The sequence below is a fragment of the Phyllobates terribilis genome, unplaced genomic scaffold (genome assembly GCF_046119375.1).
Source record: "Phyllobates terribilis strain yellow unplaced genomic scaffold, ASM4611937v1 Scaffold_3__8_contigs__length_932513732, whole genome shotgun sequence".
Lineage (NCBI taxonomy): Eukaryota > Metazoa > Chordata > Amphibia > Anura > Dendrobatidae > Phyllobates > Phyllobates terribilis.
The window spans coordinates 358,947,817-358,967,903 of NW_027362763.1; positions in this window are offsets into that span (position 1 = coordinate 358,947,817).

Below are 20,087 nucleotides of genomic sequence, written 5' to 3' on the forward strand. Positions count from 1 at the left end.
AAGGCAATTTACATATTAAATTTCCCAGAGGAGCATTGCATGGCGAATAAGCCTCCTTACATTGGCATTGGCCGGTATGTCACTCTCCACAAGGAGAAACATTACCCCTTAGACCTCAGTCCAGAGTCTCCCACCTAGCCAAATCAGATCTCATACTTTGCACTGATGAGGGGCAGTACCCCAAAGCTCCGTGTCTGCAAATTGAGTTTCTGATTTGGCTTTTAACCTAAATCCTATTGCAAGGCTCGTTAAAGGGTCGATGGTGACTTTTTGGATTGCTGCTTCCATAAGGTGGTACAATAGAGTTCAAGTCCTCTTTCTTTGAAGAGGCAATTGGCAGAATAAAGAAACAAGACTTCATCCTAGAGGACGGAGTACTGACCTTTTCTTCAGTTGATTTCTCTGAGTCAAATATTACATAATCTCAATTAATCCAAAATTGCTTAGATCACTAAGAAGGCCATATACAAGAGATTGTTGTTGGCCAAGCACTTGTTCAACCAAATCTATCTTACCTATACACAGGAAGGCTCAGCCAGGCCAAATAATCATGTATTTTAAACGGGGCACGAGGAAAAGACTGCCATTAAGACACTTCTGGTGGTGGCTTACTTCCTAGAGGACAGGCGGGTCGGACGACTGAATCCAAACTGTTCATCCTAATCTTCCCCAATATCATCTATCAGTGAAGAGTCGGGAGGCCCCCATACACATTAGATGTGTATGGGGGCCTTTATACCTGTCCATTTTTTACTGCTTTCCAATACATCCACTTCAAGACCAGATTGTTCACATGCTGCATAATATATCTCATACAAGATAACCAATGTTATTAGCTTTTCTTGTCAGTGATTTAAAGATAACCTGTCAGGTCAGATAATGCTATTAACCTGCAGATATATGGTTAATCTGTATGCTAATAGCATTAGGAAGGTGCCCAGTCGAACTACTGAAAGTGCGGCACCTGGGAGAAAATGAACTTCTTCTTCCTGGTAGCCCCCAGCTGTCAGTCATACAGGCGTGCCAGTGCAACTACAGTCACCGCTCAGTGCACAGTTAAAGTGGCGGGGCGTGCTTACATCCTCCGCTCTGTGTTGTGAGCAGTGACTGTAGACGTGCCCTCACACCTGCTTGTATGACTAAAAGGCGGCAGCTTCCAGGAAGAATAAAGTTCATTTTCTCCCGGGTGCCGCAGTTTCAATACTTCGATAGGGCACTTTTCCTAACACTAATAGGGATCGCTCACACCGAGTGCAGTCTGATATTTCACACCCACCCATAGACTTGTATGGGTGCATGTGGTCCGATATCAGATGTATTCACAGCATGCTGTGAGTGTTATCCAACCTGACAGGTTCCATTTAAATGTTATGGCTGTTCAGTGTGTATAATAATTGTCTAAAGACTTAAGAAAACCTCTGAGGCCATAAAGTTAGGGCATTCCTTAACAAACAGTTCACTAGAATACTGATCTACAAGGGGTTGTGCATGATTTACACATTTGCTAACTAGCCCAAGTTGTAAAAAAGTAAAGGAAAAATAAATAAATAATTATCTGATGGTCAATATTCTGTTTCTGTCCCACACTGCCACTCACTTCTGGTCCCAGTCAAGCAATGTATGGACTACATCCATGGTATCTTATCATGAAAGTGAGTGGTTGCATGATAAAGTCAATTTCATTGTATATTAACCTTCAATTTCTGTATCTCTAAAATGCTTCCATGTATTTCAAGGGCATATACTGGAGATTAAGTTCAATAAATATTATTTTATATACCACTTATATAGTGAAACACAACTTTCTTCGACTATGGAACTATACAAATAAAAAAAAAATAATAGTAATGTGGGCCAATGTTGTCTGCCACAGTCCCTATGTCTGTTGTTGATGGCAAAGTGTATTGGTAAGTTGCTCTTAAAGGGGTTGTCCAGGATAATGATAAGGATGACCTATCCTCACCTATCCACATAATAGGTCATCAATATCAAATTTTCTAGGGTCCAACATTCAGCATCACCACCAAGCAGCTGTTATCAGCTTCGGTGGAGGCCAGATGTAAAGAGTGTACGGAGCTGAACAGCTCAGCTATAGCCAAGAACTACAGATCACCTACTATTGTAGTGAATAGAAACTGAGGTGCAGTTCTGAGTAATGGCCACTACACAGTGAGCAGAGCTGTGCTGTTCACACCCAACAACTGCTGATTAATGAGAGTGCTGGGTGTCACGCCTGATCTCTATACTGATGACCTGTCTTTGGATAGCAGCAATGTCCAAAGAAGAAGGAACAACCGACAGCACTCAGCAAAATGGACGCCCGTTGACTCCAAGGAACCAACTTGGAAAAATTGCAGCATGTAAAAGGATCATAGGATCACACTTGATAAAAACCGGCGAACGGTCGAAACTTTGTAATCTGGCGGAATAAACTGCAATTTTGATACTTTGAACACCCTGGATTGGACGCTGTTTTTCCTTTTATATGCTATCCTTGGATAGGTCATCAGTAGCATAAGCCTGGACAACCCCTTTACTTCATTCAATTCTACTGTTTCCTAAAGTAATAAAAAAGTAGTTGCATTCGTGGGTATAAATAATATAATTGATATATTTATATGTAGTTATTAGGTCACCCTTGAAAAAAATACCATTATAGGGAATCTGTCACCAGGTGTTTGCTATATTGTCTAATCTGAGAACACCATAATATAGGAGCAGAGACCCTGATTCCTGGGATGTATTACTTACTAGGCTGTGTATTGTTGTTTCAATAAAATCAGTGTTTTATCAGCATGAGGTTATCTCTATAGGACAACTGGCCTTGTGCCTCCTAGTCCAACCACTCCCTCACCACTGATTAGCAGCTCTGTCACTATACAATGTACACAGAAAGCTATGGTGTGGGCGGGTTATAGAGGGCTCAGCATGTGAGCTCTGCTAAATCTGCAACAGAGAAAACTGATGCACCCAGTAAATTAAGTGATACATCACTGGAATCCCTACCTAATGCTGCTGTCAGATTTCATGGCAAAAACCAGTTGACATCCATGATTTTTCTTGTATGTAAAAACATGGAGCATTGTTCATCAGTGCTTTGGATTTGAATTTCATCAGTGTTTGGTCAATGTGTCAGTTTTAACCATACCTTCTCCTATATATTACTACGGTATGTTAATCATGGACAGCAAATGGTGTGGAGGGGTAGTTATGCTGCTGGCGTCTCAATAAGTGGGAATGTCCAGAAAAGGAATTAGAATAAGTATTGTGGTTGGACCTCTACGCATTTCGAAGTTCTACTGACTCCTTCATCAGGGAAACCACAAGTCAGGTACCGCAGCACAAAACCGCCTGTTGTCTGCATAATGCCCTATCTTGCCCTCTTTTGTTCTTTTAGCCTATAATTAATCACGGACAGCACAAAGATTGCGCACTGTTGCCATCTGTGTGCAGTCCGTGATTTTTACAGACCCATAGACTTGTATGGATAATTTTGATCCGCGACTCGGTACAAAAACTGACATTTCTCCATGTTTCCGTGATTTCGCAAAAAAACACAGACATGTGAATAGCTCTGTAGGTTATAATGGGTATCTGTTCTATACGTGCAAATCACAGGTAGAACATGTACAGTGGGGTGGGGAAAATAAGTATTTGATACACTGCCGATTTTGCAAGTTTTCCCACCTATAGAGAATGGAGAAGTCTGTACACTTCAACTGTGAGAGACAGAATCTTAAAAAAAAAAAAAAAAAAAAAAGAAAATCATATTGCAAAAATGAACATCTCCTCCTGCCATGAGCATAAACTTTACTACAGAATACTGCTATTTAACAGACACATATTGAAGGGTTATTCTCAAGCTGTCTCTTGAGTTTCTCACAACCCTGCAATCTCCTTACTTCCTGGTTTCTGGCAGGGTGAGAAATCCTCCTTGAGTAACACAGTTCTGGTGAGTATCAGAACTTTAGTATTAGTAGAACTATAAAAATCAGCAGAAGTTCTGCTGTAACACATTCAACTATCAGTGGTTTGTTCTGAAGTGTATACTGCAATCACTATATTTGCATATGCAAATTGCCTCTTCAGAGAAAAAGAGGACTTGTACTCTATAGCGCCACCTATTGGAAGCAGCAATCCTACAATATATATTTTATATTTGCATATAAAAATAACAGTGCATTTAAACAAGCACACGGCTCAGAAAGGTGAGAGGCAAGTGAAAGCTGTAATTAAAAAACATGCTCTGGGAGCAGAATAAACTGCTATATTAGTATGTCTATACAGCGTGTAAAATACAGTGGGAAAAATAAGTATTTGATACACTGCCGAGTTTGCAGGTTTTCCCACCTACAAAGATTGGAGAGGTCAGTAATTTTTATCGTAGGTACAGTTCAACTGTGAGAGACAGAATCTTAAAATCCAGAAAATCCCATTGTATGATTTTTACGTAATTAATTTGCATTTTATTGCATGAAATAAGTATTTGATACAATAGAAAAACATACAAATATTTGGTACAGAAACCTTTGTTTGCAATTACAGAGGTCAGACATTTCCTGTAGTGCTTGACCAAATTTGCAAACACTGCAGCATTTTGGCCCACTCCTCCATACAGATCTTCTCCAGATCTTTCAGGGTTCGGGGCTGTCACTGGGCAACATTGAGCTTCAGCTCCCTCCAAAGATTTTCTATTGAGTTCAGGTCTGGAGACTGGCTAGGCCACTCCAGGACCTTGAAATGCTTCTTACGAAGTGACTCCTTAGTTGCCCTTGCTGTGTATTTCGGGTTATTGTCATACTGGACGACCCAGTCATGACCCATCTTCAATGCTCTTACTGAGGGAAGAAGGTTGTTGGCCAAAATCTTGTGATACATGACCCCATCCATCCTCCCTTCAATACGGTGCAGTCATCCTGTCCCCTTTGCAGAAAAGCACCCCCAAAGTATGATGTTTTCCCGTCCATCGTCCATGCTCCACGGTTGGGACGGTGTTCTTGGAGATGTACTCATTCGTCTTCCGCCAAACACAAAGAGTGGAGTTGATACCAAAAAGTTATTTTTTGGCCTCATCTGACCACATGACCTTCTCCCATGCCTCCTCTGGATGGTCATTGGCGAACTTCAAACGGGCCTGGACATGTGCCTGCGTGAGCAGGGTGACCTTGAGTGCCCTACAGGATTTTAATCCATGACAGTGTAGTGTGTTACTAATGGTAATGTTTGAGACTGTGGTCCAAGCTCTCTTCAGGTGATTGACCAGGTCCTCGTATGTAGTTCTAGACTGATTCCTGACCTTTCTCAGAATCATCCTTACCCCATAAGGCGAGATCTTGCATGGAGCCCCAGATCGAGGAAAATTGACAGTCATCTTGTGTTTCTTCCATTTTCTAATAATTGCACTAACAGTTGTTGCCTTCTCAGCAAGCTGCTTGCCTATTGTCCTGTAGCCCATCCCAGCCTTGTGCAGTTCTACAATTTTGTCCCTGGTGTCCTTAGACAGCATTTTGGTCTTGGCTATGGTGGAAAGGTTGGAGTGTGATTGATTGAGTGTGTGGACAGGTGTTTTTTGTATGGGTAACGAGTTCAAACTGATGCAATTAATACAGGTAATGAGTGCAGACTAGGAGGGCTTCTTAAAACTAAGAGGTCTGTGAGAGCCAGAATTCTGGTAGGTGATCAAATACATATTTCATGAAATAAAATGCAATTTAATTATTTAAAAATCATACAATGTGATTTTCTGTTTTTTTATTTTTAGATTCTGCCTCTCACAGTTGAAGTTTACCTACGATAAAAATTACAGACCTCTCCATTCTTTGTAGGTGGGAAAACTTGCAAAATCGGCAGTGAAAAACAGACATCTGAATGAGGCCTAACATTGATAGTCTTTCCAGGTACTTCAGTCGACCCATTCTATTTACTGCCATGATGGTCCATTGGAGGCACAGAAGTGATGAGACTTCAAGCAAACTTCTCCTTTCCTGATCACGATACACATATGGAATTTACTGCAGTAATCCTATGGATCCGGTGCTTGCAGGGTGACCTGTATAAGCTGGAGCTGCTATGTCTAAGCTGTCCTAAGGGAGCTGTAAATGTAGAAGCTAGATTGTATTTTTCACTGGCGGATACAGACAGAAGAGGGCCTCTGTGCAAGAACAATATATGGGCCCTTTACAATCCAATAGTTCATCATAATGCACAATTCCACCTGGTTTGGAGGTGGAAATAGACCCCCTTACATCTTGGGCCCCGGGACAGCCGCACAAGTTCCACTAATGATATGTCCTGGTATTTTTTCTTTAATTGGAGCTGCTATGCTATATTGCAGGATATTCTTATGTTGCACAGATAGACCCAGGGTGTCTTTGAAGGAAAGAATCCAAAATCCTACATTAAACACAGATACCGTAATGAACCACATCCAGCTGTAGCTGAAGAATTATATGTCTCTGAAGACAATTTTTATCATATTATATACACATGAAAATGATCGCACTGACAATTTTTACTTGACTTCCACCATTCTTATTATGTGTTTGAGACACTTGCTGTGCAACAAGGACCATGGCCTCAGTGCCTAAAGAGGTCAAGCCTAATGTGGACAAAACTTGCTCCTAAATTTCTGGTACAAAGTAAACCTACTAATATGTGACATACACTTATACTAGACAGTCATAAAATATGGCAGTTTAATAAAAGGACATGAGTCAATGTGATAAACCTGTGCATTTTAAGTCTTGTCTAGTCTAAGTTTGCACTCTCTAGGAATTGGGACAGTATTGATACACATGCTCCATTGTCTACAGCTAGCGTCCTGCAGAGACCATACATAGATATGTGGTGTGTACTATATATACTGCGTGTCATCAAAACATCACATTAGTTTACCATTTTTGATCAAAAGGTGTATAAGCCATCCAAAAATGACAAATTGACCTCATTTGAAGTACCTTAACCCTATGGGCCCGATTTATCATTTGTGATTTATTTTCTTTTTATGTCTTGCACAATTTTCTGCTGTATTTTGTGACAAATTCTTTAAAATTGCGCACATTGCAAAATTTATAAAATGCCCTTTATTTTTGCCTTTGACTGTTTTTTACAACTTTTCCACACCAAAAGTCGCAAATGCTTTAAAAGTCACAAAAATGTGCCCAATTTAAAGCTCCTCCCGAACCTTACTCCAGGCAGTGACTGGAGTGAGATGTGCCCCCAAAAAATGCAACATTTGGTAAATGTCGCATTTCCTGAATCGATGTAAAACATCTGGATAGGCAAAGTTGCTGAGAAAAAATAGTAAAAAAAAAGGTTAAAAAAGAAATGCAACTTGAAGGGAATCTGCCTCCAGTTTTTTCATGTATGAACCAATACCACCACCTTCATCTGCGCCTGTGCTGCATTCCAGAAAGTTGTATATTATGTCCTAACTCCCCTGTATATCCCCCAAAAAATCTTTTGAAGTGCTCCAGTGAGGTATGCAATTTCAGATGGTCTGATGGCACCTGTCCCTCCTCTCCCCTGCTAAACACCATCCTCTTTCTGTGATTGATGTAGATGATGTTTCCTGCTTCATCTACATAGTCGAGCGAAATCTTGTGCCTGCACAAGAACATTACTGATTCATGCAGGAGCACTTTGCTCTTCCCTGCTGCGGGCAGGTCCTAAAACCAAACAGTGCATGCGCCAGAACACGTCTTTCCGGCTCCTGTTTACCAGAACCATGTTGCCCATATTGTTTTGTTCCCTGGTGCTGGAGTTAAACTCCTTTTCTGCGATTTCCAGCGGCAGGGAACAAAACAATATGGCCTAAATGGTTCCGGTAAGCAGGAGTCAGAAAGACGAATGCCAGTGCATGCGCAGTTAGGTCTTAGGCTCTGCCTGCAGCAGAGCAAAGTGTGTCTGTGCAAGCCAACGATGTCCCTGCGCAGGCTCGAGATTTCTTTCAGCTAAGTGGATGATGCAGGATGTGTCAACCACATTAATCACAGCCGGAGGACGACATTTACCAGGGAGAGGAGGGACAGGACCGCTGCAGCCAATCACTGGGCTCAGTGGTTCTGCTGATTTAGCTGGGGGCGCTGAGCTCAGTTATTGGCTACACAATTCCGAAATATCCTATACATAGTAGGCTAGTACCAGTCTGCGCTGACTGGAAGTACCCTAAAGAAGCAACACACAAATAGTGCTCATCTTTGTTAATGTAGCTAACATGGCATCAACGTCCAAAATAAATATTGTGCCACTGGAGGTGTTTGTTTAGTATAAATACAGGTGACTGGTGCATTCAATCAATGTCATGCCCAACACTTGCCAGTGACAACTCTATTGTAGAGGTGTCAATCTACTTAACCCTTCTGCCAAGGTGTCAGTGGGACTCCAATACCTAGCACCAGCACAGCAGGGAAAGGAGGGAGAGTGCCATTGTAGATGCAAACTAGCTGATCAGTGCACAGCTGTGCTAGGGCAGGAGGGGCCTTCCATCAGACAGCAGTGTCTGCTGACAGGGCCTCACAGGGGATTCACCAGTTCCCCAGTGTGCCTTTCTAAGCTTTCTCATCATCAGTACATATAATGCAACTGCTGTGTACTGAGATAGATGCCCCTCCTGCATCTTGATCATCTTGATATAGCGCCATAGCATTATTAATATAGAACATGGACTAGAAAGCAGAAGTTTCAACTCTCTTGTGAAAGGCCAGCTCTATATTTATTGAAAAGTGACTACCAAAATATTAAGTTATCCCATATCCATGGGTTAACATACCGATTACTACGATGCTAAAGATGGTTTCTTATTTGTCCAGTTTCTGATTTGGGGCTGAAGATGGTTTCTTATTTTTCAGTTTTTTATTTGTGCCCATTTTGATGCCTATTTGTCACGTACTGTGTAGGTAAGACAAAGTGAAACATGAAGGGATGAGGGAAAGGGAGCCCAGGCACTAAGGAAAGGGGAAGTGGAGACCCCTAGACTGATCTAATATCACCCTGTCTCCCTTACAGTCCCTATATTGGTTCCTCACCAATCGCCGAACAGGAAACCTAAGCCCTGTATATCCCTAGATCTAGGCCCTGGATAGGGAAGGGGGTTGAGCACTGGTCAGTCCCCACTATAAACTAAAGACAACAAGGGAGACAAACACAGGGGGGAGAAGCTTAGCTTGAGCACACTTCAGAGAGATTACACCAAACGTCCTCCAAAGCACGAGAGAGGAAGTAAGCCGACTGCAATAGCTCCAAGCCTTCACAAGGGAATATGTGAATATCACAGGCACATCCCTGCTGCAAACTGAAAGTATTTAAACACCCAGGCCAGGCGGTCAATCAGAGCAGGAGGGAGGTAGCCGCTGGATGCTAAAGTAAGACAGATTTAAGAAGGCGTCTGTAATGCCAAACGAAGTGACCTTCTGCAACCAGCTGCACAACGACTGTCTGTTATATTTGACACACCCGTGACACTATTTTTGTTCCAGTTTTACAGTTTTTGCAGATGCTTTTAAGTGTATTCACATCAGGACACCTTGCTGCATTGAATTTTATTATTGTGATTTTTGTTTTTAAACCTGTAAAAAAAGCAGGAAAAAAAATTGCTGAATAAGAAACCAACTTCTGCATCGTAAGTAGTATGGTTCCATTGGGGTTGATATACCTTTGGCTTCTGACATTCCAAACTGATTCAGAATTGAGTTGATTTTTGACATTTCTGTTTCCTCTTGATGAACCATAATCACATCGTCCACATATAAGAGAATATACAGTTATATGAAAAAGTTTGGGCACCCCTATTAATCTTAAGCTTAATGTTTTATAAAAATTGGTGTTTTTGCAAGAGCTATTTCAGTTTGATATATGTAATAACTGTTGGACACAGTAATGTTTCTGCCTTGAAATGAGGTTTATTGTACTAACAGAAAATGTGCAATCTGCATTCAAACAAAATTTGACAGGTGCATAAGTATGGGCACCTCACCAGAAAAGTGACATTAATATTTAGTAGATCCCCCTTTTGCAAAAATAACAGCCTCTAGTCGCTTCCTGTAGCTTTTAATGATTTCCTGGATCCTGGATGAAGGTATTTTTGACCATTCCTCTTTACAAAACAATTCCAGTTCAGTTAAGTTTGATGGTCGCCGAGCATGGACAGCCCTCTTCAAATGATCCCACAGATGTTCAATGATATTCAGGTCTGGGGACTGGGATGGCCATTCCAGAACATTGTAATTGTTCCTCTGCATGAATGTCTGAGTAGATTTGGAGCGGTGTTTTGGATCATTGTCTTGCTGAAAGATCCATCCCCTGCGTAACTTCAACTTTGTCACTGATTCTTGAACATTATTGTAATGCACACGCCCGGACTGACTGGCGTGTGCGTGTTTATGTAGTTATTCCACTGTGCCATGAACGGGAGAGTGTCTGGAGGGGCGTAACTAAGTATCTGCCCGATCTGACCAAGGTCGCACGACGGCATACGACGCCAGTGCACCAGGGAGGAACCGAGCAGAGGAACCAGGGTCTACTCCAGGTCAGACTCCGGACACGGCTGTTGACCCACACCGGGGAATACAGGAACAGGCAGACTAGAGCACAGGCTGGGTAGGGTCCAGTACAGACTGGGAGACAAATTCGAAACCGCAGACGCGGTGGACAGGGCTGAGCAAAGCGAAAACCGCAGACGCGGTGGACAGGGCTGAGCAAAGCGAAAACCGCAGACGCGGTGGACAGGGCTGAGCAAAGCGAAAACCGCAGACTCGGTGGACAGGGCTGAGCAAAGCAAAAACCGCAGACGCGGTGGACAGAGCTGAGCAAAGCGAAAACCGCAGATGCGGTGGACAGAGCTGAGCAAAGCGAAAACCGCAGACGCGGTGGACAGAGCTGAGCAAAGCGAAAACCGCAGACGCGGTGGACAGAGCTGAGCAAAGCGAAAACCGCAGTCGCGGTGGACAGAGCTGAGCAAAGCGAAAACCGCAGACGCGGTGGACAGAGCTGAGCAAAGCGAAAACCGCAGACGCGGTGGACAGAGCTGAGCAAAGCGAAAACCGCAGACGCGGTGGACAGAGCTGAGCAAAGCGAAAACCGCAGACGCGGTGGACAGAGCTGAGCAAAGCGAAAACCGCAGACGCGGTGGACAGAGCTCTGTTCACACGGAACAGACTAGAAGGGAAAGGCAGAACCAGATACCCACAGGGTACTTGCAGAGAAGTAGCGAGTGGACCACAAACTCACAAACGGAAGTACAGTGACAACGAGCAGGAGTTAGGTACGAGTTCAGACTTTGCAGAAAAAGGGAAAGTACGGACATAGAGAAAAACAAAACAGGCTAGGAGAGAATACAGACAGGACACAGTTCAGACACGGGAACTGATACCGAAGGCAGGAAACAAATGGGACCTGGCATATCAGTGACCAAAGGCCAACTGACAGAACACAATGCTCAGGCAGGGATTCATTGGAGCAGCTGGGTTAAATACCAGATGGCAGACAGCAATAGGCTGAGGACGCACAAGGGATGTGCCTGCAGCAGGTACAAAAAGCAGGAAGTGATCGGGCGCCGCCCTTAAGCAGCAGACACACAGGCAAACAGACAGCATGGAGGGAAGCCAGGCTAGCAAACTGGACTGGAGATCAAGTGCGCGCTCTTGCATAGTGGGAGATGGACCACTATGCAAGGACGCCGCCAGGTATGTTACAATTAATTTCAAGAATCTGCTGATACTGAGTGGAATCCATGCGTCCCTCAACTTTAACAAGATTCCCGATGCCGGCATTGGCCACACAGCCCCAAAGCATGATGGAACCTCCACCAAATTTTACTGTGGGTAGCTAGTGTTTTTCTTGGAATGCTGTGTTTTTTGCCGCCATGCATAACGCCTTTTTATATGACCAAACAACTCAATCTTGGTTTCATCAGTCCACAGGACCTTCTTCCAAAAAGAGATTGGCTTCTCCAAATGTGCTTTTGCATACCTCAGCCGACTCTGTTTGTGGCGTGCTTGCAGAAACACCTTCTTTCGCATCACTCTCCCATACAGCTTCTCCTTGTACAAAGTGCGTTGTATAGTTGACCGATGCACAGTGACACCATCTGCAGCAAGTTGATGCTGCAGCTCTCTGGAGGTGGTCTGAGGATTGTCCTTGGCTAATCTCACCATTCTTCTTCTCTGCCTTTCTGATGTTTTTCTTGGCCTGCCACTTCTGGCCTTAACAAGAACTGTCCCTGTGTTCTTCCATTTCCTTACTATGTTCCTCACAGTTGTTTGTTTTCAGATCATTTGACAGTTGTTTTGAGGAGCCCATAATGCCACTCTTCAGAGGAGATTCAAACAGGAGAACAACTTGCAAGTGGCCACTTTAAGTAGCTTTTCTCATGATTGCATACACCTGGCTATGAAGTTGAAAGCTCAATGAGGTTACAAAACAAAAAAAGTGCTTTAGTAAGTCAGTAAAAAGTAGGTAGGAGTATTTAAAACAAGAAAATGATAAGGGTGCCCATACTTATGCACCTGTCAAATTTTGTTTGAATGCAGATTGCACATTCACACCAATTTTTATAAAACATTAAGCTTAAGATTAATAGGGGTGCCCAAACTTTTTCATATAACTGTATGTCCGCTTTCCGTCTGTACATTTAATGTATAAACATGGATCTGCTTGACCTCCTTTAAATCCTTCTTCCAATAAGACTTTGTTCATTTTGGTGTTCCATGCTCCTGCCGATTGCTTCAGACCATAAAGAGATTTTTGTAGATTGCGCACTGCGTCGCAGCCTTGTATTGCGCAAGCGACAGTGAGTCACTGAGACTTCCGCTCCGATTGCAGTACGCAGCCAAACGGGGCTGGAGGGAAACAAAGCGCGCTCTATGGGAGCAGTGCTTTGCGCATATACGGGAGGGGAGGCAGAGCAGGGCACGTCACAGGGCCTGTCACAGGGCCCTGTGACATGCAGGGGAGTTGGGGAATATGCTAATTTAGCACAGAGGTGGCGATTTAGGGGCACAGTAAGCAGATAGGAGGGGTTTGCTTGCTATCCCCCGGAGCCTCTGGAAAACAGACTTTATAAAACCAGATTTCTCAGCAATCAGACCTCTGCTATGGGCCATACAGGTAAGTATAGATTTACTTTTCTGTCACCTGTATGCCCATAGTAGGGGTCTGATATCGCCCACGGGGGTGACAGATTCCATTTAAAAAGGCAGTTTTGATGTCCAAATGTCTGACAAACATCTTTTCTACATAAGCTATAGCCATAGTCCTGAATGTGGTCTGCTTAGCAACTGGAGAAAATGTGGCATCATAATCTTTGCCATATTTCTGAGAATATCCTTTAGCGACTAATCTTGCTTTAAATCTGTGAACCTTGCCTTCAGAGTCATACTTGGTCTTAAAAACCCATTTACATTTGATCGCTTTCTTGCCTTGTGGTAGTTTGGTGAGTTTCCATGTTTGAAGTTGATGAAGGGACTTCATATCCACATTAACAGCATTAATTCACTTCAGTTTTTCATGGACAGGTAGTTGTTACATCTCATCCCATGACTGCGGCTCTGACTTAGGTAGTATTTTGACAAAGTAGGATAGACGTTTAGATGGTATACCCTTGTTGATCTCGAAGATCTCATGACTTTAGGTTCACCTGATTTTTCTGCTGCTTCTTCAGTGGATGAAGAATCTAACCAAACTTCTACATCCTTTTTCTTGGAAATTTGGAAATTGTGACTGAAATTGTTGTTGCTTCAGCTGGATTACTGATATGATGTCATGAAACTTGAGAGACACGAAGCTCTCATCAATCAACTACATCTCTGCTTATTGTGACCTTGTTCGTTTCTGGGTGCAGAATTCTATATCCTTTCTGGGTTCCACAGTAGACCACCAGGATACTCTCTTTTGCAAGAGATTACCATTTGCTGCGTTTTTCTTTGGGAATATGTACAAATACTTTACTTCTAAATATTCTTATGTGTTGTAGTTCAGGGTTCTTACTGTTCCATTGCACAAATGGAGTTTTCTCAGTAGCTTTACCTGGTAGTCTGTTTTGAAGATAACAAGCTGTCATGATTGCTTCGCTCCAATATGTTGTTGGCAAATCTGTGTCAAAAATCATACTTCTTCCACTTTCACAAAGTGTCCGGTTCCTTCTTTCCGCTACACCATTTTGTTCAAGGTTGTATGGTACAGTGGTTTGAAACACAACTCCATTTTTCCTTAAAACGCTTTGCGACTCATTACTTGTATATTCAGTTCTATCATCTGCACGCAGAATTTTTGGCATTCTCCAAAATTTGTTATATACTTTAGCGACATATATTACAAGTTTTTCTGGAACTTCATCTTTTCTGTGAAGCAGATAGACAACTGTATATCTTAAATAATCATCATATTAAATGTGAGAAAATATGTCATTTCCAGGAGTTTGAGTACTCATTGGACCACAAACATCTGTGTGTATTAAGTTCAGAAGCTGTTCTGATTTTGTAGTACTATTCTTAGGAAAGGATTTTCTTGACATTTTCCCTTAAAGACAGCTAGTACATTTCATTGCCTGACTACACAGGTCGACTATAATACCATCAGAAAGTTGTTTTAGAACTAACTTTCTTATTGCTTCTGGGTCTCTATGTGCAAGACACCTGTGCCATACATGGATACAATTCTTGTGCTGTTAATGTTTAGCAATGTATACACTTTCCTTGTATTTTAGCTGGTACGACTCACCTTTGATTTTTCCTTCTGCTAAAGTTGGGGAGACTTGACAATTAATGTAATAATCTCCTATTCCCTCTGAATTCATACTCTGACCATTAGCCAAGATTACTTTCTCTGACTTACTATTGTCTAGGTTAGAGAAGAAGCTTCTGTCATATACCAACCCTAAAACAATAACCGAGATATTAGGCTCTTTCTATAAAGACCTCTACAAAAATTCAAAGCAAACCCCTACCTCCTCAATTACACTTTTAGATAGGGTTAAGTTACCCATCTTCTCAGAGGAACAAAATCTATTTTAAACAAACCTATTTCTTTGGAAGAGGTCACGAATACAATTAAGAATCTAAAACTGAACAAAGCACCCGGCCCAGACGGTTACACAAATGAATTTTTTAAATCATGAGAGAGGAAATTTCCCCATTATTGGAATCAATTTTTAATAAAAATATCTCAAGGTGACTCCATTCTTCCTTCTGCAAACACAGCATATATTAAATTATTACTACAACCAGATAAAGACCCACTACTCCCTAGCTCATACAGACCAATCTCTCTCATTAATACGGATTTTAAGATCATATCTAAAATAATGGCTGACAGACTGGCCTCCATCTTACCCCCATCTCATTTCCCCTGCCCAGGCGGGCTTTGTAAAAGGTCGCTCGGCCACACTAAATATCAGAAAAGTACTACTGGTACTAGATAAAATTCTCTCCTCACCAGATTTAAAGGGCTACCCAGCGATTGTTTCCTTGGACGCGGAAAAAGCCTTTGATAATATAAATTGGGAGTGGTTGTATATGGTCTTAATAAAAATGTCACTAGCAGACCCCTTTTTTAACTATATTCGCAATCTATATTCGTCTCCAAGGGCTCAGGTATACACCCCAGGTTTCCTGTCCACTCCATTCCCCCTTGAGAAAGGAACGAGACAACGTTGTCCGCTGTCCCCCCTCCTTTTCAACTTAGCTTTGGAACCCTTAGTCCTCATCTTGTCTGATCCAAGCACTTTCACAGGTATTCAGTTTACTAGGAAATCAATTCAGGCAGCTTTTTTTGCAGACGATGTCATTCTATTTATGTCTGACCCCACTCAACATTTGCCTATAGTATTAGACTTACTTAAAAATGTTGGTTCTTATTCAGGATTTAAAATCAATTTAAAAAAATGTGCAGTACTCCCATTAACAGGAATAAAACTCTGCCCAGATGGGTCCTTAGAGGGTATACCTCTAGCACCCTCACATATCACCTACCTGGGAATTAAAATAGGCCGTTTGCCTTCATCTATATACACCTTAAACTACCCTCCTCTTATAAAAAAGATCATCAACCAATTAAAATCATGGCATGATTTGCCCCTATCTTTTATGGGTGGGGCCCATCTAGTAAAAATGATCAGTTCAGCCAGGATTATGTATCAACTACAAACCTTACCATTACTCCTGAAACACACGGACATAACTATACTCAATAGAGCCTTTAGTCACTTTATTTAGGAAGGAAAACGTCCCAGGATTAGTATGAGTAAACTTATGGCTTCCAAAGACGACGGAGGCATTAATTTCCCAAGCATCAGAAATTACAATATTGCTTGCCTTTTCCGGTGTATAATATACTGGTTTCATAAGAGACTCACATATTGTGACTACACGTTGGAAGCCGACTATGTATACCCCCTTGATTTGGTTGCCCTCCTTCACTCTCGATTCACCTCCCTTCCCTTAGCAGTTAAAAAGTCAACAATCCTTAGGGACACTATTTCCGCTTGGAAGGCAGTTAGGAAAAAATACGGCCTTTCTTTCAGGTTTTCAAAATACCTTCCGATATGGCAAAACCCAGAATTCCCCCAAGGTATAGACAACGTATCTCATCTTCTTCATCCAACTGAGCAGAGATGGATGACATGTACTGAGTGTTTAGACAGATGCAATCTACCTCCCCAACATTATTTCCAATATGAACAAATCAAACTATCTATTATTATTATTTAAAAGATGTGACCTTTGAGGTCTCTCAAAATGAGTTGGTTGTCATTCTGTTGTCTCCAATGGGTACCCCTTCAATATCTGTCCTTTATTCTGTAATGAGATCCAGTCTACTAGGAGTTCACCCAGATACTTTCTTCAAATATTAGAGACAACAGATGGAAGATGTGGAAATCTCTGATAAGATCAGGTCAGGCTGGAATTTACTAAGAAAACACATTATAAAAGAAGCTTGGAGAGAAACGCAATATAAAATCATGCATGGCACCATCTATGCATTTAACATACCTAAAAAAGACCCGCTTTCAAACAGGCTAACTGCTTTCCCTAAATGCCACCTTCCACTCTCCGACCTCATGCACGGCCTATGGTCATGCCCGGCTTCAGTTTTATGTTGGGGACAAGTACTAGATGTGATCAACACCATATGGGGTCCGGTTTATACTCTCCCTATCTAGCCTTGTTACATTTTTGGAACAACACAGAGAACCCTGAGGTGAAGAGGGGAAACCCTCCCAAATTGCTCCACACCCTACTTATCCTGGCAAAAAAACAATTACTTAAATATTGGCTAGATCCCAACACCCCCCACATTGAAGAGCTGACAGCTCAAATGAAACAATTTATGGGAATGGAGCAACAGGATGCCCTTAGCAATAAGGAGACACAGGCTGGAAAATTTCTACAGAAATGGAAGCAGTTTATTGTAAATTGCTGCTCGTTAGATGAAAAAAGGAAAGTGGTGGAACCCTTCACTTCCACAGCGTGGTACATTCTTGAAGATCTTAAAGATAACCTAGGTCCACTACGCCTAATTTAAGGGAGGGGAGAGAGAGTGGGATGGAGGGATCATTTGGTAATGGTCTATAATACTAATATAGGTGGTCTAATCTAACAAGATGGTTTCAATAATTCAGAGTATCAACTGGATTGCATATTGATTAAACTGATGTAAATTACAATGTTATTAAGTTTTTATATTGTTTATATTGTTTTGCTTTACCAATCAAACAAGTGAGAATTATCACTTTATACCCTGTCTGCAAACAAGCATTTGATTATTACCTTGATTTGGTATGTTATGTTTCCTTTTTGAAAATATTAATAAAAAAACAAAAACAAAAAAAAAAACCTTCTGTCATTAGTTATATGACTAGTTGCCCCAGAGACTATACACCATGCATGCTTTGATGTACTTGCATTAACAGTAAACTCAGCTTCAGTACTTGAGGTGTCATATTCTTCAGTAATGGAACTTTTAGCCCTTTGATGATTATTTTGCTTTTTCAGCTGATTCATTCTAGCTTTCCAGACTCTGCAGTCAGCCTTTAGGTGCCCTGATTTCTTGCAGACAAAACACTCAAATGTTTCTTTTAAATGATTTTAATTTTGGGTAGATCTTGGGTTTTTAAAGTGGAATCTGCTTTGGATACCCTACTGCTGCTTCCACTTTCTGTCTTTCGTTTCTACTCATCTACAAGCTTTCCTCTGACATACTCCAATGTAAGCTCATAATCTTGGCACACATCTGGTGCAGTTACAAGGGTGTCATAGCTTTCTGGAAAACCGCATAGTAGTAGTGCAGTAACATGGAAATCCTTTAGATCTTCCCCAATGCTCCTCAAGCGCTCCACAATTTCTTATGTAATCCCGCATATCTTTGCCCTTATTTAGCTTAGACCGGTATAGTTTTCTCATTAAATAGAGCTTATTGATGGGATTTATCCTTTCACGCACTTTATGCAGCTGTTCCCACATTTCTATTACAGTTACACATTTACATACATGCACAATATGATCATCATTTATACTGAGGGAGAGAGTGCTTTTTGATCCTTCTTTATCCAGTCTTCTGGTAGTGGGTCAGGTCTAGACTCCTGTGTATTTCTATGTACCTTCTCTTATCAGCAGCATCTTTACCTTGAATTTGCAGGATTGGTAGTTCTGCTTAGTCAGATTTGGCACTGTGAACGTCACAGAGTTGCTGCTGGCAGCCATCTTTGCTTCTTCTTCTTCTTAGTACACTGTTGTTCTCTCCTCTGGGCTGTTCTCTTTGTCTTTGGGTTTTTGGGCCCATAACCTGTTGGCAGTGGATTAATCTCTGTACTGTCCAGCCGTTCAACAGTGAATATATATTTATTCAGGAACAAAGATAACACAGCTTACCAGTGGTATTTCTTAAAGCTTAGGATCTTAGTATCTTGTCTGTTAGCTTGCAAAGTGAAAGTAAAATGTGCTCCAGCTACACACACACAGTGAACAGAAGCTTCCTGTTTGTTTGTTTTTCAACAATGTATTACTGGCAATATAACACTATTGCTGGAGATAGAAACTCTTGCACTATTAAACAATAGTAAATAGTAATTGATGCAATATATACAGTACAGACCTAAAATTTGGACACACCTTCTCATTTAAAGATTTTTCTGTATTTTCATGACTTTGAAAATTGTACATTCACACTGAAGGCATCAAAATTATGAATTAACACATGTGGAGTTATATACTTAACTAAAAAGTGTGAAACAACTGAAAATAAGTCTTATATTCTAGGCTCTTCAAAGTAGCCACCTTTTGCTTTAATGACTGCTTTGCACACTCTTGGCATTCTCTTGATGAGCTTCAAGAGGTAGTCACCGGAAATGGTCTTCCAACAATCTTGAAGGAGTTCCCAGAGATGCTTAGCACTTTTGGCCCTTTTGCCTTCACTCTGCAGTACAGCTCACCCAAAACCATCTCGATTGGGTTCAGGTCTGGTGACTGTGGAGGCCAGGTCATCTGGCGTAGCACCCCATCACTCTCCTTCTTGGTCAAATAGCCCTTACACAGCCTGGAGGTGTGTTTGGGGTCATTGTCCTGTTGAAAAATAAATGATGGTCCAACTAAACGCAAACCGGATGGAATAGCATGCCGCTGCAAGATGCTGTGGTAGCCATGCTGGTTCAGTATGCCTTCAATTTTGAATAAATCCCCAACAGTGTCACCAGCAAAGCACCCCACACCATCACACCTCCTCCTCCATGTTTCACGGTGGGAACCAGGAATGTAGAGTCCATCCGTTCACCTTTTCTGCGTCGCACAAAGACACGGTGGTTGGAACCAAAGATCTCAAATTTGGACTCATCAGACCAAAGCACAGATTTCCACTGGTCTAATGTCCATTCCTTGTGTTCTTTAGCCCAAACAAGTCTCTTCTGCTTGTTGCATGTCCTTAGCAGTGGTTTCCTAGGAGCTATTTTACCATGAAGGCCTGCTGCACAAAGTCTCCTCTTAACAGTTGTTGTAGAGATGTGTCTGCAGCTAGAACTCTGTGTGCCATTGACCTGGTCTCTAATCTGAGCTGCTGTTAACCTGCGATTTCTGAGGCTGGTGACTCGGATAAACTTATCC